General features: G+C 48.0%; 1 protein-coding gene across 3 annotated transcripts in view; it reads left to right on the top strand.

The window, feature by feature from the left end:
- Positions 1-9,893: 9,893 nt before the first annotated feature.
- FBXO38 (F-box protein 38) overlaps positions 9,894-25,201 on the top strand; it is a 73,121-nt gene continuing 57,813 nt past the window's right edge. For 2 of the 3 annotated variants that reach the window (XM_038772228.1, XM_038772231.1), the window contains exon 1: positions 13,893-13,936. The gene's annotated coding sequence lies outside the window, so the exon portion shown is untranslated. Of the gene's footprint in view, positions 9,920-13,892; positions 13,937-25,201 lie in introns of those variants that run through there. The other variant, XM_038772229.1, reaches the window with a different exon arrangement.

Raw genomic sequence — 25,201 nt, 5'->3', positions numbered from 1 at the left:
GGGCGCCACTCCCAACATGGCCGCCGCCTTTCCCTCTTCCACTGAGTCGCCACATCCAACATGGCTGCGTCGTTCAACCGCCCCCTCATTCTCGGCGTAGCCACACCCAACATGGCTACCTCGTCTCCCCCTCCTCCCCCGTTTAACACAGGGGCCACTCCCATCCTGGCTGCCGCACTCCGCCCCCTTCCGGTGGAGCCACTCCCTACCTGGCCGCCGGCTCCGTCGTCCGCCACTCCGAACATGGCTGCCGCGCTCACCCGCCCCCATGGAACCACTGCTAGCACGGCCACCGCCTTCCTCCTCTACCAATCAAGAGGCGCCACACCTAACATGGCTGCCGCACTCAAACGCCCCACCGGGTGGAGCCACACCCAACATGGTCGCCACGTCCAACATGGCTGCGCATCTCAACCCCCCCCGCCCCCTCCCTCGGCGTAGCCACACCCAACATGGCTACCTTATTGTTCCACCCCCCCGCCCCTTAACACAGGGGCCACCGCACTCCGCCCCCTTCCGGTGGAGCCACTCCCAACATGGCCGCCGGCCCCCTCCCCCGCCGTCCGCCACTCCCACCATGGCCGCCGCGCTCCCCCGCCCCGCCCCTTCCCGATGGAGCCACTCCTAACATGGCCGCCGCCCCTCGGGGGAGGCGCCCCCTCCCTCCCAGCACGGCCGCCCGGGGAGGGGCGCCGCTCCCAACATGGCCGCCTGGCCCCCCCGTCCCCATCCGGGCCTCTCCGGCCGGCGGAAGAGGCGGGGCGGGCGGAGCAGGAAGTGTCGGCGGGGCTCCCTGCCTCCCTCCCCTTGAGCCACAATAACAGGCAGGCCCGGGCCGGGGCCGGGGCCGGGGCCGGCGGGACAGGTAAGAGGGGCCGGGGAAGGGGAGAAGGGGAGAAGGGAGGGGCGGCGGCCTCCCTCCCTCCCTCCCCCAACGGCCGCCGGCGGGGTCCGGGACCCGGATGTAGGGGGGGGCCGGCGGGGCGGGGGGACACCCTCCCTCCGTCCCTCCCGTCGGTGTCGGTGTCGGTGTCCCCGGGCAGCGGCGCCCCCCAGCGACCGCCCTGGAGAACAGGCGCCCCCCGACCCCGCCCGCCGGCCCGCCAGCCAGGTGAGAGGCCCGGGACCCCCCCCCCCCCCCCCCCCCCCCGCGCCACTCACACCTTCCCTCACACACACACACACACACACACACACACACACACACACACACATTGGGGTCCCCCCCCGTGTGCCCCCCGGGGTCCCTCCGCCTCCGCCGCCTCCCTCCGTCTTTCTGCCTCTGGCCGCCTCCCTCTCTTTTGCTGCCTCTCTCTCTCTCTCTCTCTCTCTCTCTCTCTGTTACGTCTATCTGCCTGCCTCTGTCTCTCTCTTTCTGCCTCTGTCTCTCCTGCCTCTGTGTGGCTCGCCCTCTGCCCCTGTCTGTCTGTCTGTCTCTCTCTCTCCCTCTGTCCTCTCTGCCCCTGTCTCTCTCTCTCTCTCTGACCCTGTCTCTCTCTCTCTGCCCCTGCCCCTGTCTCTCCCTGCCCCGGTCTCTCTCTCTGCCCCGTGTCTCTCTCTCCCTGCCCGTCTCTCTCCCTCTGCCCCCGTCTGTCTCTCTCCCTCTGCCCCTGTCTCTCTCTCTCTCTGCCCCTGTCTCTCTCTCTCTCTCTGCCCCTGTCTCTCTCTCTCTCTCTGCCCCTGTCTCTCTCTCTCTCTGCCCCTGTCTCTCTCTCTGCCCCTGTCTCTCTCTCTCTCTGCCCCTGTCTCTCTCTCTCTCTGCTCCTGTCTCTCTCTCTCTGCCCCTGTCTCTCTCTGCCCCTGTGTCTCTGTCTCTCTGCCCCTGTGTGTCTCTGTCTCTCTGCCCCTGTGTGTCTCTGTCTCTCTGCCCCTGTGTCTCTCTCTCTCTGCCTCTGTGTCTCTCTCTCTCTGCCTCTGTGTCTCTCTCTCTGCCTCTGTGTCTCTCTCTCTGCTCCTGTGTCTCTGTCTCTCTCTGCCCCGTGTCTCTGTCTCTCTCCGCCCCTGTCTCTCTCTCCCTCTACCCCTGTCTCTCTCTCTCTCTCTTTCTCTGCCCCTGTCTCTCTCTCTCTGCCCCTGTCTCTCTCTCACTCTCTCTCACTCTCTCCCTCTCTCTCTCTCCCTGTCTCTCTCTCTCTCTATCTCTCCCTTTGCCTCTGTCTCTCTCTCTCTCTCTCCCTCTGCCCCTGTCTGTCTCTCTCTCTCTGTCTTTCTCTCTCTCTCCCTCCATCCCGTCTGTCTCTCTTCCTCTGCCCCATCTGTCTCTCTCCCTCTGCCCCTGTCTGTCTTTCTGCCCCTGTCTGTCTCCCTGCCCCATCTCTCTCCCTGCCCCTGTCTCTCTCCCTGCCCCATCTCTGTCTCCCTGCCCCTGTCTCTCTCCCTGCCCCGTCTCTGTCTCTCTCCCTGCCCCATCTCTCTCCCTGCCCCATCTCTCTCCCTCTGCCCCGTCTCTCTCCCTGCACCCATCTCTCTCCCTGCCCCGTGTCTGTCTCCCTGCCCCGTGTCTGTCTCCCTGCCCCGTGTCTGTCTCCCTGCCCCTGTCTGTCTCCCTGCCCCTGTCTGTCTCCCTGCCCCTGTCTGTCTCCCTGCCCCTGTCTGTCTCCCTGCCCCGGTCTCTCTCCCTGCCCCGGTCTCTCTCCCTGCCCCGGTCTCTCTCCCTGCCCCGGTCTCTCTCCCTGCCCCTGTCTCTCTCCCTGCCCCGGTCTGTCTCCCTGCCCCCTGTCTGTCTCCCTGCCCCCTGTCTGTCTCCCTGCCCCCTGTCTGTCTCCCTGCCCCTGTCTGTCTCCCTGCCCCGGTCTCTCTCCCTGCCCCGGTCTCTCTCCCTGCCCCGGTCTCTCTCCCTGCCCCGGTCTCTCTCCCTGCCCCTGTCTCTCTCCCTGCCCCCTGTCTGTCTCCCTGCCCCCTGTCTGTCTCCCTGCCCCTGTCTGTCTCCCTGCCCCTGTCTGTCTCCCTGCCCCGGTCTGTCTCCCTGCCCCGGTCTCTCTCCCCGTCTCTCTCTCCCTGCCCCTGTCTCTCTCCCTGCCCCGTCTGTCTCTGTCTCCCTCTCTGCCTCTGCATCTCTCTCTTTCTGCCTCCCCTACCCCCGAGGAAAGTGCCCATTAGCTGCGCTTTTTAGCAGAGGCCCACACCTTGCAGTTGTCTTTGCCAGGCTTTCAGCATAACTCTAAACCAGGTGGCACATTTAAAGCCAAGAAACCTTGAGTAAACAACCTCCTGTGCAGGGCAGCAACCTGGGTAGTTTTGGGAAGAGAGAAGGAATACCCTGTGCTCTCCCTAAGCTGATACTCAGAGGCAAAAATTCAGGTAAATGCCTGTGAGTGATCGTAAAAAGTACCCTCCATGAGAGCTTTAAGGCAGAATAAAGTAATCATGGTGTTGGGCAGAATTGATGAGGTGGGTGGAAGTGAGGCACGAAGGTTTTAAAGAGGGGTTGAGGGGATCAAAATGGAGGATTGACTTTAAGAGACTTGATAGAGGAATACCAGTTGGAAAAATGACAGTGTCCATTTCGGAACCGCCCAGGACCTCGGCGGTGGGCATCATATCTACCGACTCTATTGTATCGTAGTCTTCCACGTATTTGCCGCTGTGATCTGTACACAGTAAGCACTCAATAAATACCATCCATGGATTGGGTGCCTAGTAAATACTGTCAATCAGCCAGTTACCTGGTTGTGATAAGTAGCGTCTAGTCTAAATAGTGGTGTGGGGGGGGGGAACGGATTAGAAAGTTATTGAGAAGGAAGAAGCAGAAAGCCTATAGTCAGACTGGTTGCATATAGAGGGGGCAAAAAGATATATCTCAAATTTCTGGTCCGAGGGATACGTGTGAAGCAGCCTGGCCCACTGGAAACTGAAGACACGGATGCCAATTCAGATCTGCCATTTTGCCCCAGTTTGACCTTAGGCATGCCACTTCTCTGCCTCAGTTTCCTCATCTAGGTTTAAATACCTCTTTTTCCCTCTCCCATCGACTGTAAGCCCTGTGTGGGAGAGGGATTGTGTCTGCTCTGTTTGTTTTGTACCTACCTCAGTAGTTAGTTACCACAGTTTGGAGCACATAATCACCTAACAAATGCTATTATTATTATTATTATTAGTGGTGGTTTTAGAAATTCCTACAGGGACCCGAAGGGGATGGGTAAACACAAGAAATTGAATGTGGAGTAAGGTGTGACTAAAGTGGACTAGGTGAAGGTAGGTTCGGTGGTGTGAATGTTGCCAATTTGTATTTCCCAAGCGCTTAGTACAGTGCTCTGCACATAGTAAGCGCTCAATAAATACGATTGATGATGATGATTCTTTGGGGGAATTGTAAAGCGTTACACCAGTAAGAAAGAGGAAATGAGAAGGGTCTCCCTCGGTGAAGTTGTTGACTTGAAAAATGAAAGCTTCCAAGCTGTAAGTAGAAAAAGGAGGGCCTGATGTCACAATCTAGACAGCAAGGAGAGTGAGGCTTTGGGTAATGGACAGAATCTGGCGTGGCCCTAGTTAAAAGACAGATAAAGTTGTGCTCTCGGAGAAGAAGGTGAATTAAGAAATCAGTGAAAGCAGCTGGAATTGAGAGGAAAGAGTGCCCATGCCTTTCAGGACGGCTAAGAAACCGAAAAGAGGAGACCTCTAAACTTTAGCTATTGTTTTAGGTGTGGGGCAGCGTTTTAATGAAGTTTAGACCTCTAAACTTTAGATATTGTTTTAGGTGTGGGACAGTGTTTTAATGAAGGTTATGAAACCGGGATAGGATTAGCAATAGCCAAGACGTAGAGTATAGCTAATCCGCCAGCAGAGCAACAGCTCTACTGGGCCAGAAATGCAGAATTTGGGTGACAGAGGGACAACCCAACAGCTGAAATGGAATTACCTCGATATTAATGGCATTTATTAAGTGCTCCCGGTGAGCCAAGGGGTAGATACGGGATAAACAAACTAGGCACAGGCAGCATGAGCAGAAGAGATGTGCTTTTATTTATTTATTTATTTATTTTATTTGTACATATTTCATTTTGTTGATATGTTTTGTTGTCTGTCTCCTTTTATTTATTTATTTATTTTATTTGGACATATTTATTCAATTTATTTTGTTTTGTTTTGTTCTCTGTCTCCCCTGCTGTGAGCCCACTGTTGGGTAGGGACCGTCTCTATATGTTGCCGACTTGGACTTCCCAAGCGCTTAGTCTTTATATTTACAAGGGATGTTTTACCTCTAGACTGTAAACTCCCTGGGGGCAGGGAACATGTTCTACCAGCTCTGCTGTATCACACTCTCCCAGGACTTAGCACAGTGCTCCATACACTAAGTGTTCGGATGCTACTCACTGACCGCTTAGCACAGTGCTCTGCACACAATAATCGCTCAATAAATACGATTGGTGGTATTGTATATATGTCTGTACATATTTATTACTCTATTTTACTTTTCCCTGCACACAGTAAGCGCTCAATAAATATGATTGAATGAATGAATGGGCGTGCCATTGATACCCAGGGGAATGATTTCAAAGATGGGATGCTGGGAAATAGCAGACGAGTTCAGCACGTGGCAATCTGGGTCGGAGCAAGAGTTGTGAAGCAGAGATGTCAGCAACAGTGGACTAAAGGGATAGAACCGCGATCCAGGGAACAACCTCGTCATGCCTGGGGCCAGATGGAGAAGTAATTGCCACTGATCAATCAATCGTATTTATTGAGCGCTTACTGTGTGCAGAGCACTGTACTGAGCGCTTGGGAAGTACAAGTTGGCAACATATAGAGACAGTCCCTACCCAACAGTGGGCTCACAGTCTAAAAGCTCACTGATACGTGGGTCTCAGCCACACCCATTTGCGTCCCACACCACCACCGTCATCATCATCAATCGTATTTATTGAGCGCTTACTGTGTGCAGAGTACTGTACTAAGCGCTTGGGAAGTCCAAGTTGGTAACATATAGAGACAGTCCCTACCCAGCAGTGGGCTCACAGTCTAAAAGGGGGAGACGGAGAACAAAACCAAACATACTAACAAAATAAAACAAATAGAATAGATATGCACAAGTAAAATAAATAGAGTAATAAATATGTACGAACATATATACAATGAAACCAATCATCATCAATCGTATTTATTGAGCGCTTACTATGTGCAGAGCACTGTGCTAAGCGCTTGGGAAGTACAAATTGGCAACATATAGAGACAGTCCCTACCCAACAGTGGGCTCACGGTCGAAAAGGGGGAGACAGAAAACAAAACCAAACATACTAACAAAATAAAATAGACTAGATATGTACAAGTAAAATAAATAGAGAAATATGTACGAACATATATACAATACCACCAATCGTATTTATTGAGCGATTATTGTGTGCAGAGCACTGTGCTAAGCGGTCAGTGAGTAGCATCCGAACACTTAGTGTATGGAGCACTGTGCTAAGCCCTGGGAGAGTGTGATACAGCAGAGCGGGTAGAACATATTCCCTGCCCCCAGGGAGTTTACAGTCTAGAGGTAAAACATCCCTTGTAAATATAAAGACAACAGGACAAGAGGTACACAGAAAGAGGATGAAAAAGAAAGCAAGCCTATCTGTCTTGGGATTGGGTTATTTAGAGGATCATCATCATCATCATCAATCGTATTTATTGAGCGCTTACTATGTGCAGAGCACTGTACTAAGCGCTTGGGAAGTACAGATTGGCAACATATAGAGACAGTCCCTACCCAACAGTGGGCTCACAGTCTAAAAGGGGGAGGCAGAGAACAAAACCAAACATACTAACAAAATAAAATAAATAGGATAGATACGTACAAGTAAAATAAATAAATAAATAAAAATAGAGTAATAAATATGTACAAACATATATACATATATACAAGTGCTGTGGGGAAGGATGCAGCAGAAGCTTAAAGAGGAAGTGGTTAGCAGGGCCGGGAAATTGGATTGTGGCGTAAGGAGTTGACCATTAGTGACCAGAGGCAGGATAGAGTGAGACTTAAGAATGAGGGAGGACCTGGTTTAGGAGGAGGTGGAATGTATAAATGCGGACAATTTGGGGGCAGCTGACTTCGGTGGTAATCGATCTCTCTCCAGCCGGTTGCTACTTACGGGAAGGATTAGTTGCTGAAACATAGCTTAAATACCTTCCTGAAGGCATCTTCCCCCTTTTAGGCTGTGAGCCCACTGTTGGGTAGGGACTGTCTCTATATGTTGCCAACTTGGACTTCCCAAGCGCTTAGTACAGTGCTCTGCACACAGTAAGCGCTCAATAAATACGATTGATTGATTGATTGATTTTAGGGGCCATCTTATGTAGTAAGGATGAGGAGGGAGATCCTGGTAGGTGTAGTAATAATAATAATGATGGTATTTGTTAAGCGCTCACTATGTGCCAAGCATGGTTCTACGCGCTGGAATAGATACAAGGTAATCAGATGGTCCCACGTGGGGCTCACAGTCCTAATCCCCATTTTACAGATGAGGTAACTGAGACCCAGAGAAGTTAAGTGACTTGCCCAGAGTTGCAGAGCTGACAAGTGGCGGGGCCAGGATCTGAACCCACGATCTCTGACTCCCAAGGCCGTGCTCTCACCATTCATTCATTCAGTCGTATTTCTTGAGCGCTTACTGTGTGCAGAGCACTGTACTAAGCGCTTGGGAAGTACAAGTTGGCAACGTATGGAGACGGTCCCTACCCAACAGCGGGCTCACAGTCTAGAAACTGAATTTTCAAAGCTCTCATGACAATCTCCAAAATCCCACTCCCCTGGCATTTTCCTGAAACTCTCTCTGTCTCCTGCTGTTGTTCGGAAGCTTCAGCGGCTTTCAAATCTCTGTCCTCAAATCAATCATATTTTCAGAGCACTTTGTGTGTGCAGAGCACTGTATTAAGCGCTTGGAAGACAACAGAGTTGGTATTTTCAGAGCACTTTGTGTGTGCAGAGCCCTGTATTAAGTGCTTGGAAGACAATATAACAGAGTTGGTAGACACGTTCCCTTCCCGCAACAAGCTTACAGTCTAGAGGTGAGAGAGTGTAGAAAGGTGATGTGTTTTCCTCTGTATTGGAGTGAGCCCAGGGGTGCCCAGGAGAGAGAGTCAGAAATGTCTCGTGATGATTAGGAGAAAAGCAGGTTAATGGGGAGAAGCGGATGCTTCAGGAGTCTCTCAACTTTTCTCTCAGCCTGGGCCGGTGCAGAGCAATTCCCATCCATTTCATCTCCGGGTCAATACCCAGGTGCAGCCGGATTGACTATTTAGCAAGCGTTTCTGCTCAAGCACAATTTCAATAAAAAGGGCGAGACCTAGTGAGTCGGTGAATTCTGCCGCTCCCCAGGCGGAAAAAAAGTTGGGAACCGAAGAAGTGTTTCTTGGACTCTTAAGGTCTGAGTTTGGGCTGGCTCCACTGGCTCTCTTGGGATTTCTGACGTTAGCCCGGCTCTGAGCTGGGGTTTAGAATGAGCTATTTAAAAGCAGGGCCAAGTACTTAATCCCCGTACCCTGCTGAGTAAGGCTTTCTTGCCGTTCAGCTGCCCCTGAGCTCCCGAAAGCTGAGTCAGTCAGATTTAGGAAAGATTCGGGATTCTGAGCGGGTGAGGCTTTGGGCTGATGCCCGGGAATTCCCCTTCCGTCCTTCCTGCAGTCAGGTTGGGGAAAACCAGGCCGTTGGGTTCGTCGTTTCCACCCCTCAGAGGTGGGGATGCTAGTGTTTTCCTAGGGTCTCGGGTGATCTCGCAGGTAGGGGAAAACTTTTAATTCTTTTAATTCTTTAAGGCAGTCATTTATTAACCGATTGTAGAACGCGTGCTTTTTAAAAGCATATCGAGGTGGTTGAGTGGGCAGATGAGCAGTTTTGTGGGGCCTGGTCCTTTGAAGAACTTCAGGCCGAAAACCGTGGAGCCGTAGGCTCGTTTTGGGCAGGGAATGGGCGTAGCAGTTCTATACTGTACTTTCCCAAATGCGCAGTACAGTGCTCTCTGCACACAGTGAACGATCAGTAAATGCAATTGATTATTCTTGGCCGCCTCCCTGATGTTACTGTTGCACTCGTTGGGCTCCGAGAGTCCCGGCAACTTAGATGTGCCCTTTAATGAGGGTTTAGGGTCAGTCAGCCCCCCACCATTGATTGCTTCGCAGGCCAAGTTCATCATCATCAATCGTATTTATTGAGCGCTTACTATGTGCAGAGCACTGTACTAAGCGCTTAACTGTACTAAGTTCATGAGCAACTATAGTGGGCTTGCAATAAGCTGACCCTCTTAGCCCTCCTTGTCTTTGACTCCATGGACAATCTGCTCTTGGAAACATGACCCCTTCTTGTCTTCCTGGACTCACCACGTACTGGTCACCTCCTACGCGGTTCTTCTTTGTCCTCGTGCCTTAGTAGCCCACAAAATTCTGTTTTATGTCTCACCTTTCACTTACTTGACTGCGGTTGACTTCCTATTCTACTTCACCAGCCTGGACGGCGCTCACGTTGTCACATTCCTCGGGTCCTGCTGCCTGGTTTAAAGTCATCAAGGTTAAAGCAGAATTCCTCATTGTTCCCCCCTTTCCCGCTTCTCCAACTTTCCCTTTTCAGTTGACGCCACCATCTTCCCAGTCCTCTTTGACTCCTCCTTGTCTTTTGTCCGTCGTATTCGGTCTATGGCAAAATCTGCCAGTTTTTCTTCTGGGATAGTTCACGACTCTGCTCCTGCCCCTCCATCCAAACTTTCCAAGCGTTAGGGCTGTGGGTCCCGCACTTCCTCCTGATCTCTCTGCTTCCATCCTCCTTCTTTTTAAAGCTCGTCCTCGACTCTGCCGGCCCGGCTTATCTTTCACCTCAAGCCATGTCATCCCACCGACCACGCCTTACATTTACGTACATCTCTAGACTGTCAGCTCGTCACGGGCAGGGAACGTTTCTACCAACTGTACCCTCCCAAGCGCTTAGTGCAGTGCTCTGCACACGGTAAGCACTCAGTAAGTACCATTGATTGGTACTGCCAATCGGTGTTACTGTTCATGTTACTGTCTACTGTTTAGAGAAGCAGCGGGGCTCAGTGGAAAGAGCACGGGCTTTGAAGTCAGGTGTGGGTTCAAATCCCGGCTCCGCCAATCGTCAGCTGTGTGACTTTGGGCAAGTCACTTAACTTCTCTGGGCGTCTGTTACCTCATCTGCAAAATGGGGACCGTGAGCCCCCCGCGGGACAACCTGATCACCTTGTAACCTCCCCAGCGCTTAGAACAGTGCTTTGTACATAGTAAGCGCTAATCAGTGCTATCATTATTATTATTATTCTCCCTCTCTCACCTCTAGACTGTAAGCTTGTTGTGGGCCGGGAACGTGTCTACCAACTCTGTTATATTGTCTTCCAAGCACTTAATACAGGGCTCTGCACACACAAAGTGCTCTGAAAATACCAACTCTGTTATGTTGTCTTCCACGCTCTATATGTTGCCAACTTGTACTTCCCAAGCGCTTAGTACAGTGCTCTGCACACAGTAAGCGCTCAATAAATATGATTGATTGATTGATAGAGTGCTCTGCACACACGAAGTGCTCTGAAAATATGATTGATTAGATTGAAAACCCCCTGAGGGCGGAGATCGTGACTTTTACTTCTGTTGTTGTCTCCCCAGTGCTCAGTACAGTGCTGTGCACATGGTAAACACTCAGTTATGTTGTTGATGAGGAGGAGACATTTAAAACATTTTAGACTGTGAGACATTTTAGACTGTGAGACATTTTAGACTGTGAGCCCACTGTTGGGTAGGGACTGTCTCTATGTGATGCCAATTTGTACTTCCCAAGCGCTTAGTACAGTGCTCTGCACATAGTAAGCGCTCAATAAATACGATTGATTGATTGATTAAAAGCCGCTGAAGCTTCCGAGCAGCGGACAGAGAGAGCTTCAGGAAAGTGCCCGGGGAGTGGGATTTTGGAGATTGCCGTGAGAGCTTTGAAAATTCCCTACCCCTTTGAATCTCCTACAGAACTTGGATGAGGTCACACGCGGAGAGGGTTGTCAACTTTTGTGACAGATGGGGTAGGGTTTTTTTTCTTCCCCTCGGTAAAACGCTGATTACTTTTAAGTTGTCTACTGTTGTCATCTGAAGTAGAGAACATGGATTTTTTTGTTGTTGTTGCAATTCTCATGCCAGAGTTTGCTGTACGAAATTTACCGTGCCATCACATTGCAGAACATATCCTTTTTTTTTCCTTCCCCTCGGTAAAACAGTGATTACTTTTAAGTTGTCTACTGTTGTCATCTGAAGTTGAGAACATGGATTTTTTTTTTTTTTTTTGCAATCCTCATGCCAGAGTTTGCTGTACGAAATTTACCGTGCCATCACATTGCAGAAAATATCCTTTTTCTTCCCCCCTTGCCTTCTGTTGAGCTGCCAGATTTCCTGGCCAAGTAACTTAATTTAAAATTAACAATAAATGCTGTTCGGCCACTTAAGCACCAACTCATGGTCCAGCTCCTTCGGAATTAGGTTCGCTAGTGCTCTTTATGAGTAGGCAAACATTTCATGGCAGGGAATGGCCTGATTTGTCCTTCAGCTATCAAGATGACCTGGGAATGCCTACAATTAGAATCTACTTGTAAAGTGGCACCAATTTGATAGCAGGATCTACAGATAGTAATCATCTGTATTAGACGCTGACAGGAAGCCTTATCAGTGGGTGCAGGTATAGCTGAAAACCCAGGGTGCAGAAAATAATTGCAGAAGGTCTGAGTTTAAGGTGAACATTACTTAGAACGAAATTTTCCTCCCTTTCAGCTTTCCAGCGCGTCGGTTTCAGCTTTACAACACGAGCCTCCTTGGTGACGTTAGCTCTGGAGGTCCAGGCGGCTAGGCTGTGCACGGAAACTGGTGGGAAAGCGGGAAAGGAAATAACTTTTAAAGTTCGGGGTCGGGGGAAATGGAGAAAAGTTTAAAGAGGGTGGGAAGGACGGGATAACCCGAGCGACATGTGGAATGACCGGAGAAGGTCATTGGATCCATTTTGCTTCTGGCAAAGTAAACGTCAGCTAGCCTATTGCAAAACCTCTTTAACTCAATGTAAGTATAATACTGTAACCATTAATCCGCTCTAAATTGGGGTCGCTTGCATAAAAACAGCGTATGCAACCTTGTTTCAGGCACCAGTCCTTCGTTTATAACATTAGTCCTATGGCAAACTGGTTCCAACTTGCTTTTTGCCGTGACACAGTTTTCAGGAACTAATTGTGCCATCAGGCCAAGGACTCCCTGGATACAGGACAATTCATTCATGGACGAGTGAGGTTTCAGAATTATTTTCCTGACTTTAAGCAGAGGGAAACTTTCTGTCGCTGTCTGACACCGAGCGGGCTTGGTTCTCGGGGCGGTCCGGCCAAAAATCCGCAGCTGAATTCAGCATTTTCTAATTTAGGAGCTTTTAATGGGAGGCTTTCCTCATTCCTGTGAGGCTACGTGTACGTTCAGAAGGCACTTCTCGAGCGCCAGCCTGCTCAGTGGACCTCAATCTCATCTGTCTCGCCGCCAACCCTTTACCCACGTCCTGCCTCTGGCCTGGAACTAAATCCCTCAATTTCCTTCCCCCCGGGAAGCAGCATGGCCTAGTGGAACGAACATGTCTGGGACACAGTAAGCGCTCAATAAATACGATTGATTGATTGATTGAGACAGAGTACCTGGGTTCTAACTCTAGCTCGGCCATTTTCCCGCCGTGTCTTGGCGCGAGTCACTTAACGTGTGTGCCTCAGTTCCCTCATTCTGCAAAATGGGGGTTCACTACCGTAAACTGTGAGTCCCAAGTGCGACCTGATTCATTCAGTCGTATTTATTGAGCGCTTACTGCGTGCAGAGCACTGTACTAGGTGCTTGGGAAGTACAAGTTGGCAACATATAGAGACGGGCCCGACCCAACAACGGGCTCACAGTCGAGACCTGATGATCTTTTATCTACCCCAGCGCTGTAATTTATTTATATTAATGCCCATCTCCCCTCCTAGACTCTAAACTCTCTGTGGGCAGAAACTGTGTTTATTGTTACACTGTACGCTCCCAAGCGCTTAATACAGTGCTCTGCCTGCAGTAAGCGCTCAATAAACAAGTTTGAATTGGCACATAGAATGGGCTTAACAGATACCGTAATTATTATTACTACTATTCATGTCTGATCATTCTTCCTTCCTTTAGAACTTTATTATAATCGCCTCTCCTAGAGAAGCAGCGTGGCTCAGTGGAAAGAGCCCGGGCTTTGGAGTCTCAGAGGTCATGGGTTCAAACCCCGGCTCCGCCAATTGTCAGCTGTGTGACTTTGGGCAGGTCACTTCGCTTCTCGGTGCCTCAGTTCCCTCATCTGTGAAATGGGGATGAAGACTGTGAGCCCCCCGTGAGACAACCTGCTCACTTTGTAACCTCCCCAGCGCTTAGAACAGTGCTTTGCACATAGTAAGCGCTTAATAAATGCCATCATTATTATTATTAGAGGCCCTACCCGAGTAAACCCTCATTTTCCCTGCTTCCTCATCCTCCTGTTACCCTTACACTTGGATATGTGCCAAGCAGCGTGGCTCAGGGGAAAGAGTCCGGGCTTAGTTCTTGATGCATGCGTTAGGAGTTCACTTTTGGCATCAAGTCTGTCCGAATTCCAGTTTATCCCACGTTTTAATTATCGAAATAGAAACCGTGACCCAAATTACAGTGGAAGCATTAAGAAAAGTTACAAGCCAGAGCACTTTTATTAATTCAAATGCCTGGTGAACACTACTATTTTATTTCCTCCCTATCAGGAGTGAATTTTTGAGTCTTGGTTTTTTGTGCTAACAGAGCGGAAGGACTGCTGGAGCGGGGAGAAGATTTTTCATGCTAAAGTGAGGTCAGTACTGAAGTCTCAAGTACTACTTCTCCCCTACCAATAAAGGAGTTTCATAACATCGCCCTTCTAGCTAAAGGAAATGGCCAAAGGGTGAATAGATGAAGATAAGAGAAGGTAAGTCAGGGTGAGCATGGATAAACAGATTTGAACAAGCCCTAGATAATCGACAATAAAGTGGACATGGGTTCTTCACCCTGGGCTTGACTCAGCCCGAAATACTTGTGAGTGTTCAGGTTTGAATTAAAATATTTCCTCCCGATTCCTAAGACAAATTTGAGCTCAGAAGGGCCTCTACACTGGAGCTGATGAAGCCTTAATGCATTATATTTTGTGAATGGATAAGAATGAAGCTGCGTATTAGTTTCACTTGCCTCGTAGAGTTCTCCAGCTCCGGCGTGGTATTTTTACATCGTCAACGTCCTTCCTACTCATGTTGTCACATTTAGGAGTTTCTCCAAACCCTTTCTCTTAAAAGTTATACTGTTGTGCTTCAATTAGTACTCTTCAGTTGGTTTCATGAAAACGGTACTAAGTGAAAATGATGGACGAAGCGTAGTTTGTTGGTCTTTTCAGCCACCCTGGTTGGTACGCACGAATAGGGTCTTAGCATCGGTAGACTGTCAGCCCGTTGTGGGCTGGGATCGTGTCCACCTTCTCTTTTCTATTTCTTTCTCCCAAGCTCTCAGTTCAGTGCCCTGCACGCAGTAAACGCCCAGTGAATATTACTGATCGATCAGTAGCAGCAGCCTTGAATCAGCCAGTCGTATTTATTGAGCCCTCACTGTGTGCCGAGCACTGTCGTAAGCCCTTGGAAATGAAGGACGGCTTTTTGCCGGTGTTCAAACGCGAAAGCGGGTCGGGAAAGTGTGCGGAAACAATAGCGTTATGACAGGGGCTCGTGGAAATTGAGGATGAAATAATAGTGGTTGTAGTATTGAAGTACTTCCTATGTTCCAAGCCCTATACTCAGGGCTGGGGTAGATTGAAGGAAATCAAATGAGACACAGACCGTCTGCCCCGATTCTCTGTGACTGCTATGAAAGAGAGGTGAAAATACTAAGAAGAAGAATGATGTATTAATAATAATAATAATGGCATTTATTAAGCGCTTACTATGTGCAAAGCACTGTTCTAAGCGCTGGGGAGGTTACAAGGTGATGAGGTTGTCCCACGGGAGGCTCACAGTCTTAATCCCCATTTTACGGGTGAGGGAACTGAAACCCAGAGAAGTTAAGTGACTTGCCCAAAGTCACACAACTGACAAGTGGTGGAGTCAGGATTTGAACCCATGACCTCTGACTCCAAAGCCCGGGCTTTTTCCGCCGAGCCACGCTGAAGGCTCACAGACAGTCTGTACCACCCGGAATCTGAAAAGGCCAATGGACAGACACTATTAAAAAACACTTTTTTTTCCTTCCCCTCTCTGCTCCCCTTTCCTCTCTTCTCCATCCCCCCATCTTACCTCCTTCCCTTCCCCACAGCACCTGTATATATGTATATATGTTTGTACATATTTATTACTCTATTTATTTATTTATCTTGTACATATCTATTCTATTTTATTTTGTTAGTATGTTTGGTTTTTTTCTCTGTCTCCCCCTTCTAGACTGTGAGCCCGCTGTTGGGTAGGGACCGTCTCTATGTGTTGCCGACTTGTACTTCCCAAGCGCTTAGTACAGTGCTCTGCACACAGTAAGTGCTCAATAAGTACGATTGATTGATTGGTGCCTCTCCCACACCACCCTAAGGTGTTTGCTAGGGGTGGCTCATAGCACTAATTAAGTTCATTAGATGGCCTAGTCAGGAGAACAACATTTTATAAGAGTGAGTCTCATTTTTTTGCAAAAAAGATAAAATTTTACTAGCTTTGTTTTTGCGTTTTATTGCTCGCGAGTCATTAGCATTGGCCGGCTCTGAAGGAGCTCTAAGGAGGTAGTCCTGAGCAGTTCTTGACCCAGTTAATGATCTTAATAATATGCACTAATTAGGCTAAGGGTCAGAAGTATTTGGTTTCTCCATGAAAAATACGCTATACGTGTTTAAAGGGTTATCGAAATGTATGGGTTAATGGCTCTATGTGACGTTCATAGCTAACTAGATCCATCAGAGAAGCAGCGTGGCGCAGTGGAAAGAGCCCGGGCTTTGGAGTCAGAGGTCATGGGTTCGAATTCCAGCCCCGCCACACGTCTGCTGTGTGACGTCGGGCAAGTCACTTAACTTCTCCGAGCCTCCGTTACCTCATCTGTCAAATGGGGATTAAGACTGTGAGCCCCCCTGTGGGACAACCCGATTACCTTGTAACCTTCCCAGCGCTTAGAACAGTGCTGTGCACATAGTAAGTGCTTAATAAATGCCATCATCATCATCAGGTTTGTCTAAAACTCTGAGAAGCGTGAGCCAAGACGGCGCAGGTCACTTTAGGGAGTCGAACTGATTTGTCTGTCACATCCTTCACCTGACACTCAGTGGCTTTGGCACGAATTAATAATCCGATTTGCTGCAGCAGCAGGGATTCCTCATTTTTAATTGACCGGTGAACTTTCCGGGGTCGTGTCTGAATCCCGGAGAAGATGGAGCGGAGGAGATGGTCTGGAGGACAGAGTTAATTGGCCCGGCGGTCCGGGGTGCCATGGTGACAGCAACAGGTCGCGGTGGGAGGGGAAACCGAGTACCGATCTCCAGGGTACGGGGCTGTATCGGGGTAGCAGAGAGAGGGCTAGACCTGACTGGGCCGGAGGAAGGCGTGGCCTGGCCCGTCAGACCATCAATCAATCGTATCGTCAGTCAATCAATCAATCGTATTTATTGAGCGCTTACTGTGTGCAGAGCACTGTACTAAGCACTTGGGAAGTACAAGTCGGCAACACATAGAGACAGACCCTACCCAACAGCGGGCTCACAGTCTAGAAGGGGGAGACAGAGAACAAAACCAAACGTACTAACAAAATAAAATAAATAGAATAAATATGTACAAGTAACATAAATAAATAAATGGAGTAATAAATATGTACAAACATATATACATATGTACAGGTGCTGTGGGGAAGGGAAGGAGGTAAGATGGGGGGGATGGAGAGGGGGACGAGGGGGAGAGGAAGGAAGGGGCCCAGTCTGGGAAGGCCTCCTGGAGGAGGAGCGCTTACTGTGAGCAGAGACTTGACTAAGCGCCTGGAAAAGTGTAGTACAACAATAAACAGTGATATTCCACGCCTACAACGAGCTTCCAGCCAAGAACGGGGGAGACAGATTTATATACCGTATCTGAACGGTGCCTGGCAGAAAGTAAGCGATTAGCAAATACCATCACTATTATATAGAGAAGCAGCGTGGCTCAGTGGAAGCAGCACAGGCTGTGGTGTCACAGGTCGTGGGTTCAAATTCCAGCTCCGCCAATTGTCCGCTGTGTTCATTCACTCAATCGTATTTATTGAGCGCTTACTGTGTGTAGAGCACTGTGCTAAGGGATTGGGAATCAATCAATCAGTCGTATTTATTGAGCGCTTACTGTGTGCAGAGCACTGTACTAAGTGCTTGGAAAGTACAAGTTGGCAACATATTCAATCAGTTGTATTTATTGAGCGCTTACTGTGTGCAGAGCACTGTACTAAGTGCTTGGGAATCAATCAATCAATTGTATTTATTTACCGCTTATTGTGTGCAGGGCACTGTACTAAGCGCTTGGGAAGTACAAGTTGGCAACTTACAGAGGCGGTCCCTACCCAACAGTGGGCTCACAGACTAAAAGATGAAGATGGTCCCTACCCTGTGTGACTTTGGGCAAGTCACTTCACTTCTCTGTGCCTCAGTTCCCTTATCTATAAAATGGGGATTAAGACCATGAGCCCCCCGTGGGACAACCAGAGCACCTTGTAACCTCCCCAGCGCTTAGAACAGTGCTTGGCACATAGTAAGTGCTTAATAAATGCCATTATTATTATTATTATCAGTTGGTCAATTGAATTGAGCGCTTACTGTGAGCAGAGAACTGACTAAGCGCTGGGGAGGGTACAAAGCAGCAACAAGACCCATTCCTTCCCCTCAGTGAGCTTACAGTTTAGAGGGGGAGACAAATATTCATGTAAAATTACAGGCATGTACGTGAGTGCTGTGGGGCCTGATGGGGGTCAGGGGGAGATGAATTAAGGGAACAATCAATCAATTGTATTTATTGAGTGCTTACTGTGTGCAGAGCACTGTACTAAGCGCTTGGGAAGTACAAGTTGGCAACATATAGAGACAGTTCCTACCCAACAGTGGGCTCACAGTCTAAAAGTCAGGGTGACACAGGAGGGAGTGGGAGGAGAGGAAAGGAGGGCTTAGGTAAGGACTCTTGGAGGAGACGTGCCTTCAATAAAGCTTTGAAGCAGGGCAGGGGGAGCAATTGGCTGATCATCATCAATCGTATTTATTGAGCGCTTACTATGTGCAGAGCACTGTACTAAGCGCTTGGGAAGTACAAATTGGCAACAACTGTCTGATGGATATTAGGAGGGAGTGCGTTCCAGGACAGAGGCGGGCCGTGGGTGAGAGGTCGGGGCCGAGATAAAGATTGAGGTACAGTGAGAAGGTTCGCATTAGAGGAGCGAAATATCTGGACCGGATTGTAGCAGCGGGGAGAGGTAGGAGGGGCCAAGATGAGTGCTTTAAAGCCAATGGTGAGGCGCTTCTGTTTGATGTGGAGGTGCTTATCACACTGCTGACCTCTCGCCCACATCCTACCTCTGGCTTGGAATACCCTCCCTCCTCATTTCGGACTGATAATTGCTCTCCCCCGCTTCAAAACCGTATTGTAGGCACACCTCCTCCGAGAGGCCTTCCTTTGACTAAGCCCTCCTCTTCTGTTCTCCCACGCCCTTCTGGGCTGCGCTTACTTGCTCCTTCATTCATCCTCCCAGCGCCACAGCACCTATGCCCATATCATCATCAGTCGTATTTATTGAGCGCTTACTGTGTGCAGAGCACTGTACTAAGCGCTTGGGAAGTACAAGTTGGCAACATATAGAGACGGTCCCTACCCAGCAGTGGGCTCACAGTCTAAAAGGGGGAGACATAGAACAAAACCAAACATACTATCAAAGTAAAATAAATAGAATAGATATGTACAAGTAAAATAAATAGAGTAATAAATATGTACAAACATATATACAGGTGCTGTGGGGAAGGGAAGGAGGTAAGATGGGGGGGATGGAGAGGGGGACATATTAATGTCTGTCTCCCCCTCCAGACTGCGAGCTCGTTGTGGGCGGGGAATGTGTCTGTTTTTATAGTGTCCTCTCCCAAGAGCTTAGTACAGTGCTTTGCACACAGTAAGCACTCAATAAATACGGCTGAATGAATGAAATGCTTTTTAGGTCTCTATTATCTTTATATATCTATTAAGAGAAGCAGCGTGGCTCAGTGGAAAGAGCCCGGGCTTTGGAGTCAGAGGTCACGGGTTCGAACCTGGCTTCGCCACTTGCCAGCTGTGTGACTTTGGGCAAGTCACTTCACTTCTCTGGCCCTCAGTTCCCTCATCTGTAAGATGGGGATTAAGACTGTGAGCCCCCCGTGGGACAAACTGATCACCTTGTAACCTCCCCAGTGCTTAGAGCAGTGCTTTGCACATAGCACTTAATAAGTGCCATCATTATGATTATTATTATTATATATTCATATATAATTATGTATGATAGATCTGTAATTATAGAGAGGGCTCTTTTCCCCTTTATATGGTATTTGATAATAATAGTATTTAAGTGTTTACTGTGTGCCAAACGCTGTTCATTCATTCATTCAGTCATATTTATTGAGTGCTTACTGTGTGCAGAGCACTGTACTAAGCGCTTGGGAAGTACACGTTGGCAACCTGTAGAGACAGTCTACCCAACAACGGGCTCACAGTCTAGAAGGGGGAGACAGACAACAAAACAAACACTGTTCTAAGCGCCGGGGTAGATACAAGGTGATCAGGTTGTCCCACGTGGGGCTCACAGTCTTAATCCCCATTTGACAGGTGAGGGAACTGAGGCACAGAGAAGTGAAGTGACTTAACCAAACTGAAGCACAGCTGAGAAGTGGCGGAGCGGAATTAGAACCCATGACCTCTGACTCCCAAGCCCGTGCTCTTAACACTGAGCCACGCTGCTTCTCTAAGTGCTAACTGTGTGCAGAGCACTGTACTGAGCAGTATAACAGAGTTGGTAATACATTCCCTACCCACAAGGAGCTTACGGTTTAGAGGCCATCCTCTCCAAGGAGCAGTATTGCTCCAGGGATGGATGGAAGCAAGGCAGGATGGAGGGCGAGTTCTGGATCTCTAGAATAAACCTTCCTCGCCTTCCACCTTTTTTACATTTGAGATTGACCATTTCTCTATGAAGACGGCAGCTCCGAGGGCCGCACGTTCCCCGGCTCTCCCGAAGGCCACAATGTCCGTGCATCTGGAATAGAAAAGAACGGTTATTGTTTTCCTGGGCTAAACTGCGCAATAAATCAAGTTAACGAGGGTGTTTCCACGGGCTCTCAATCCCCCATTTTGATTCATTTTTCAGCAGCCCAAGACCAAAATGTATTTAGTGGAAATTCTTAAGACTAGAGCAGACGTTTTCGAGAACAGCAATTATAAGGGGATGAAGCTGTGTTTTTTGCTACCCCAAAAGTTTTACAGGCTGCAAGGGGGCGGAGTGACTGGGAAATGGAGCGGAGGGTGAATCATCAACATTTATCATTCAATCATTGGTATTTATTGAACGTTTACTATGTGCAGAACGCTGTGCTGAGCACTTGGGGAGTACAGTATATATATAGATAGATATATAGATATAGATATGCACATCTATATCTATATATAGTATAGAGTATATATACTAGAGTATATACTATATGGTACATATACTAGAGTATATACTATATGGCACATATACTAGAGTATATACTATATGGCACATACACTAGAGTATATACTATATGGCACATATACTAGAGTATATACTATATGGCACATATACTAGAGTATATGCTATATGGCACATATACTAGAGTATATGCTATATGGCACATATACTAGGGTATATGCTATATGGCACATATACTAGGGTATATACTACATGGCACATATACTAGGGTATATACTACATGGCACATATACTAGGGTATATACTACATGGCACATATACTAGGGTATATACTACATGGCACATATACTAGGGAATATACTACATGGTATATATACTAGGGTATATACTATATGGTATATATGCTAGGGTATATAGTATATAGTATAGAGAAGCAGCGTGGCTCAGTGGAAAAAGCACGGGCTTTGGAGTCAGAGGTCATGACTCCTCGACTCCGCCCTCTCATTCACCCCTCACATCCAAGCCGTCACCAAAACCTGCCGGTCTCAGCTCCGCAACATTGCCAAGATCCGCCCTTTCCTCTCCATCCGAACCGCTACCCTGCTCGTTCAAGCTCTCATCCTATCACGTCTGGACTACTGCCTCAGCCTTCTCTCTAATGTCCCATCCTCGTGTCTCTCCCCACTTCAATCCATACTTCATGCTGCTGCCCGGATTGTCTTTGTCCAGAAACGCTCTGGGCATGTCACTCCCCTCCTCAAAAATCTCCAGTGGCTACCGATCAATCTGCGCATCAGGCAGAAACTCCTCACCCTGGGCTTCCAGGCTGTCCATCCCCTCGCCCCCTCCTACCTCACCTCCCTTCTCTCCTTCTCCAGCCCAGCCCACACCCTCCGCTCCTCCACCGCTGATCTCCTCCCCGTACCTCGCTCTCGCCTGTCCCGCCGTCGACCCCCGGCCCACGTCATCCCCCGGGCCTGGAATGCCCTCCCTCTGCCCCTCCGCCAAGCTAGCTCTCTTCCTCCCTTCAAGGCCCTGCTGAGAGCTCACCTCCTCCAGGAGGCCTTCCCAGACTGAGCCCCTTCCTTCCTCTCCCCCTCGTCCCCCTCTCCATCCCCCCCGTCTTACCTCCTTCCCTTCCCCACAGCACCTGTATATATGTATATATGGTTGTACATATTTATTACTCTATTTATTTATTTATTTATTTATTTTACTTGTACATTTCTATCCTATTTATTTTATTTTGTTGGTATGTTTGGTTCTGTTCTCTGTCTCCCCCTTTTAGACTGTGAGCCCACTGTTGGGTAGGGACTGTCTCTATGTGTTGCCAATTTGTACTTCCCAAGCGCTTAGTACAGTGCTCTGCACATAGTAAGCGCTCAATAAATACGATTGATTGATTGATGGGTTCGAATCCCAGCTCCACCACATGTCTGCTGTGTGACCCTGGGGAAGTCACTTCTCTGAGCCTGTTACTTCATCTGTCAAATGGGGATTAAGACTGTGAGCCCCACGTGGGACAACTTGATCCCATTGTATTCCCCCCCCCAGTGCTTAGAACAGTGCTTTGCACGTAGTAAGTGCTTAACAAATGCCATTATTATTATTATTATTATTACTATTACAGTACAGCCATTGCTAGTCCTTTCCTGATTCTCGCCATCCCATCCAAAGTTTTGGGAGGGGTTTTAGGGATCTCATGCTCTTGGCTCCAAATTTACAAATGGGTATAATTCTGGCAATTCCATTTCGTTGGTAAATAAGGATTTGGAAGAAAAAGTCTAGTCCATTAAAAAAAAAAAAAGTCCAACACTGAACCGTACAAGTCTCTTGTTGTCGTTTGTAGACCAGAAAGAATCTATCTTAATCTCGTCACTCCTAACCAAGGAGAAGGTTTTGTATGATCTGCATATTAGGAGGAAAGAGTGCTTCTCTGGCATTTATTTGTATTTTTCATTTGAACATGTTCTTTTAGACTGGAAGCTCCATGTGGGCAGAGTGTGTGTCTACTTTTCCAAGCATCTAGTCCAATGCTGTGCACTCAGTAAGTGTTCAGTAAATTCCGTGGATTGATGGGCATGTTCATTCTTGGCCAAGCCTTTGATATTCTGTAGACCTGGTGCATGTCTTCCTGAGTCCAAAGGGACATCTTCTAAGCCATTTTTTTTTTATTTAATAGTGTCCTCCTACCGTCATTTATTATTTATTGCCGTTGTTATGGGATTTATACTAAACACTGGGGAAAGGTGCAAGGATAGCAGATAGGACACAGGTGTAAGGGATGTACAGGGAAAAGATAGCATGATAATGCAAACCACTCAACAAAACAAGAACATGAACATAAAAGAAAACTGATTATTATATGCCATAATAATAATAACTGTGGTATTTGTTATGCTCTTACCGTGTGCCATGGTAAGAGCCACGCTGCTTCTCTACACTATATACTATATAGTATACACTCTAGTATATATTCTCTATACTATATACTGTGTGTGTGTGTGTGTGTGTGTATATGTGTGTGTGTGTGTGTGTATATATATATACATATATATATATATATATACATACTGTACTCCCCAAGTGCTCAGAGACAGAGTCCATGTCCCATATGGGACTAAGGGAGCGGGATTAGGCCCTGTAATATTTCCTATGTTTTCCTAAATCTGTATTCTCTGCTTTTACTGGTAGCTTTTCTTTCTTCTCCGTATATCCCGTGTTCTTACTTCCAGTCTTTTCTGTATCTCTGTCACTCATTTTTCATTCCCAGCTACTCCTCTCTTCCCCTCTGGTCCTTCTCTGTGTTTTTTATCTTTCGAATTCTTCCTCTCCTTTGACCCACCTTTTTCCCCATCTCTGTTTTCCGGGAAGGAAGCAGGGTGGCCTAGTGGAAAGAGCACGCGCTTGGGAGACAGGACTTGAGTTCTAATCTCTGCTCTGTCACCCGCCTGCTGGGTGACCTTGGGCAAGTCACCCAGCTTCTCCGTAACTCAGTTTCCTCATCTGTAAAATGGGGAATCAATCAATCATATTTATTGAGCTCTTACTGTGTACAGAGCACTGTACTAAGCACTTGGGATAAGATGTCAGTTCCCCCTCCAACTTAGATTGTGAGTCCTATCATCGTCATCAATCGTATTTATTGAGCGCTTACTATGTGCAGAGCACTGTACTAAGCGCTTGGGAAGTACAAATTGGCAACATATATTGTCCTATATGAGGTAGAGACTGTGTCTGATCTGTTTATGCGTATCTGTTCACAACTCATCTGTGCTGGGCAGCAGCGCGGCATGGGAGAGAGTCGAGAATGGGGACTCGAGTTTGCTGTGTGGAATCAATCAATTGTATTTATTGAGCACTTACTATGTGCAGAGCACTGTACAAGGAGGCAATGGTAAACCACTTCGGTATTTTTACCAAGAAAACGCTTATGGATTCACTTCCAGAATGATTGCGGTTGGAGGTGGAAGGTTCTGGGAGAGTTTTGTCCATGGAGTCACTATGGGCTGGAGATGACCCGACCGCATAAGAAAAGACCCAGATGCTGTACATAGTGAGCACATAAGAATTGCAATTATTACTTATTTTTTTTCCCTCCATGTTTCCGGGTTCCAATGATCCTTTGTCCCTCTGTGGCTTTTTTTTTTTTTAATGGTACTTGTTCGGCACTTAATAATCATAATAATGGCATTTATTAAGCGCTTACTGTGTGCAAAGCACTGTTCTAAACTCTGGGGAGGTTACAAGGTGATCAGGTTGTCCCACTGGGGGCTGACAGTTTTAATCCCCATTTTAATAATAATAATAATAATAATAATGTTGGCATTTTGTTAAGCGCTTACTATGTGCAAAGCACTGTTCTAAGCGCTGGGGAGGTTACAAGGTGATCAGGTTGTCCCACGGGGGCCTGACAGTTTTAATCCCCATTTTACAGATGAGGTGACTGAGGCTCAGAGAAGTGAAGGGACTTGCCCAAAGTCACACAGCTGACAACTGGCAGAGCCGGGATTTGAACCCATGACCTCTGACTCCAAAGCCCGGGCTCTTTTCACTGAGCCACGCTGCTTCTCGTGCCAGGCTGCTGCTGCTGTGTGGCAGGCACTGTACTAAGCGCTAGGGTAGATCATCATCGTCATCAGTCGTATTTATTGAGCGCTTACTATGTGCAGAGCACTGTACTAAGCGCTTGGGAAGTACAAATTGGCAACATATAGAGGCAGTCCCTACCCAACAGTGGGCTCACAGTCTAAAAGGGGGAGACAGAGAACAAAACCAAACATACTAACAAAATAAAATGAATAGAATAGATACGTACAAGTAAAATAAATACATAAATAAAAAGAGTAATAAATCTGTACAAACATATATACATATATACAGGTGCTGTGGGGAAGGGAAGGAGGTAAGATGGGGGGATGGAGAGGGGGACGAGGGGGAGAGGAAGGAAGGGGCTCAATCTGGGAAGGCCTCCTGGAGGAGATACAAGCTAATTGTACCTAGGTTGGATACAAGCTAATTAGGTTGGAAACAGTTTATGTCCCGC

This window comes from Tachyglossus aculeatus, chromosome X1 (genome assembly GCF_015852505.1).
Source record: "Tachyglossus aculeatus isolate mTacAcu1 chromosome X1, mTacAcu1.pri, whole genome shotgun sequence".
Lineage (NCBI taxonomy): Eukaryota > Metazoa > Chordata > Mammalia > Monotremata > Tachyglossidae > Tachyglossus > Tachyglossus aculeatus.
Note: the sequence above shows the minus strand (reverse complement) of the source record. Positions and strands in the feature narration are given on the sequence as shown.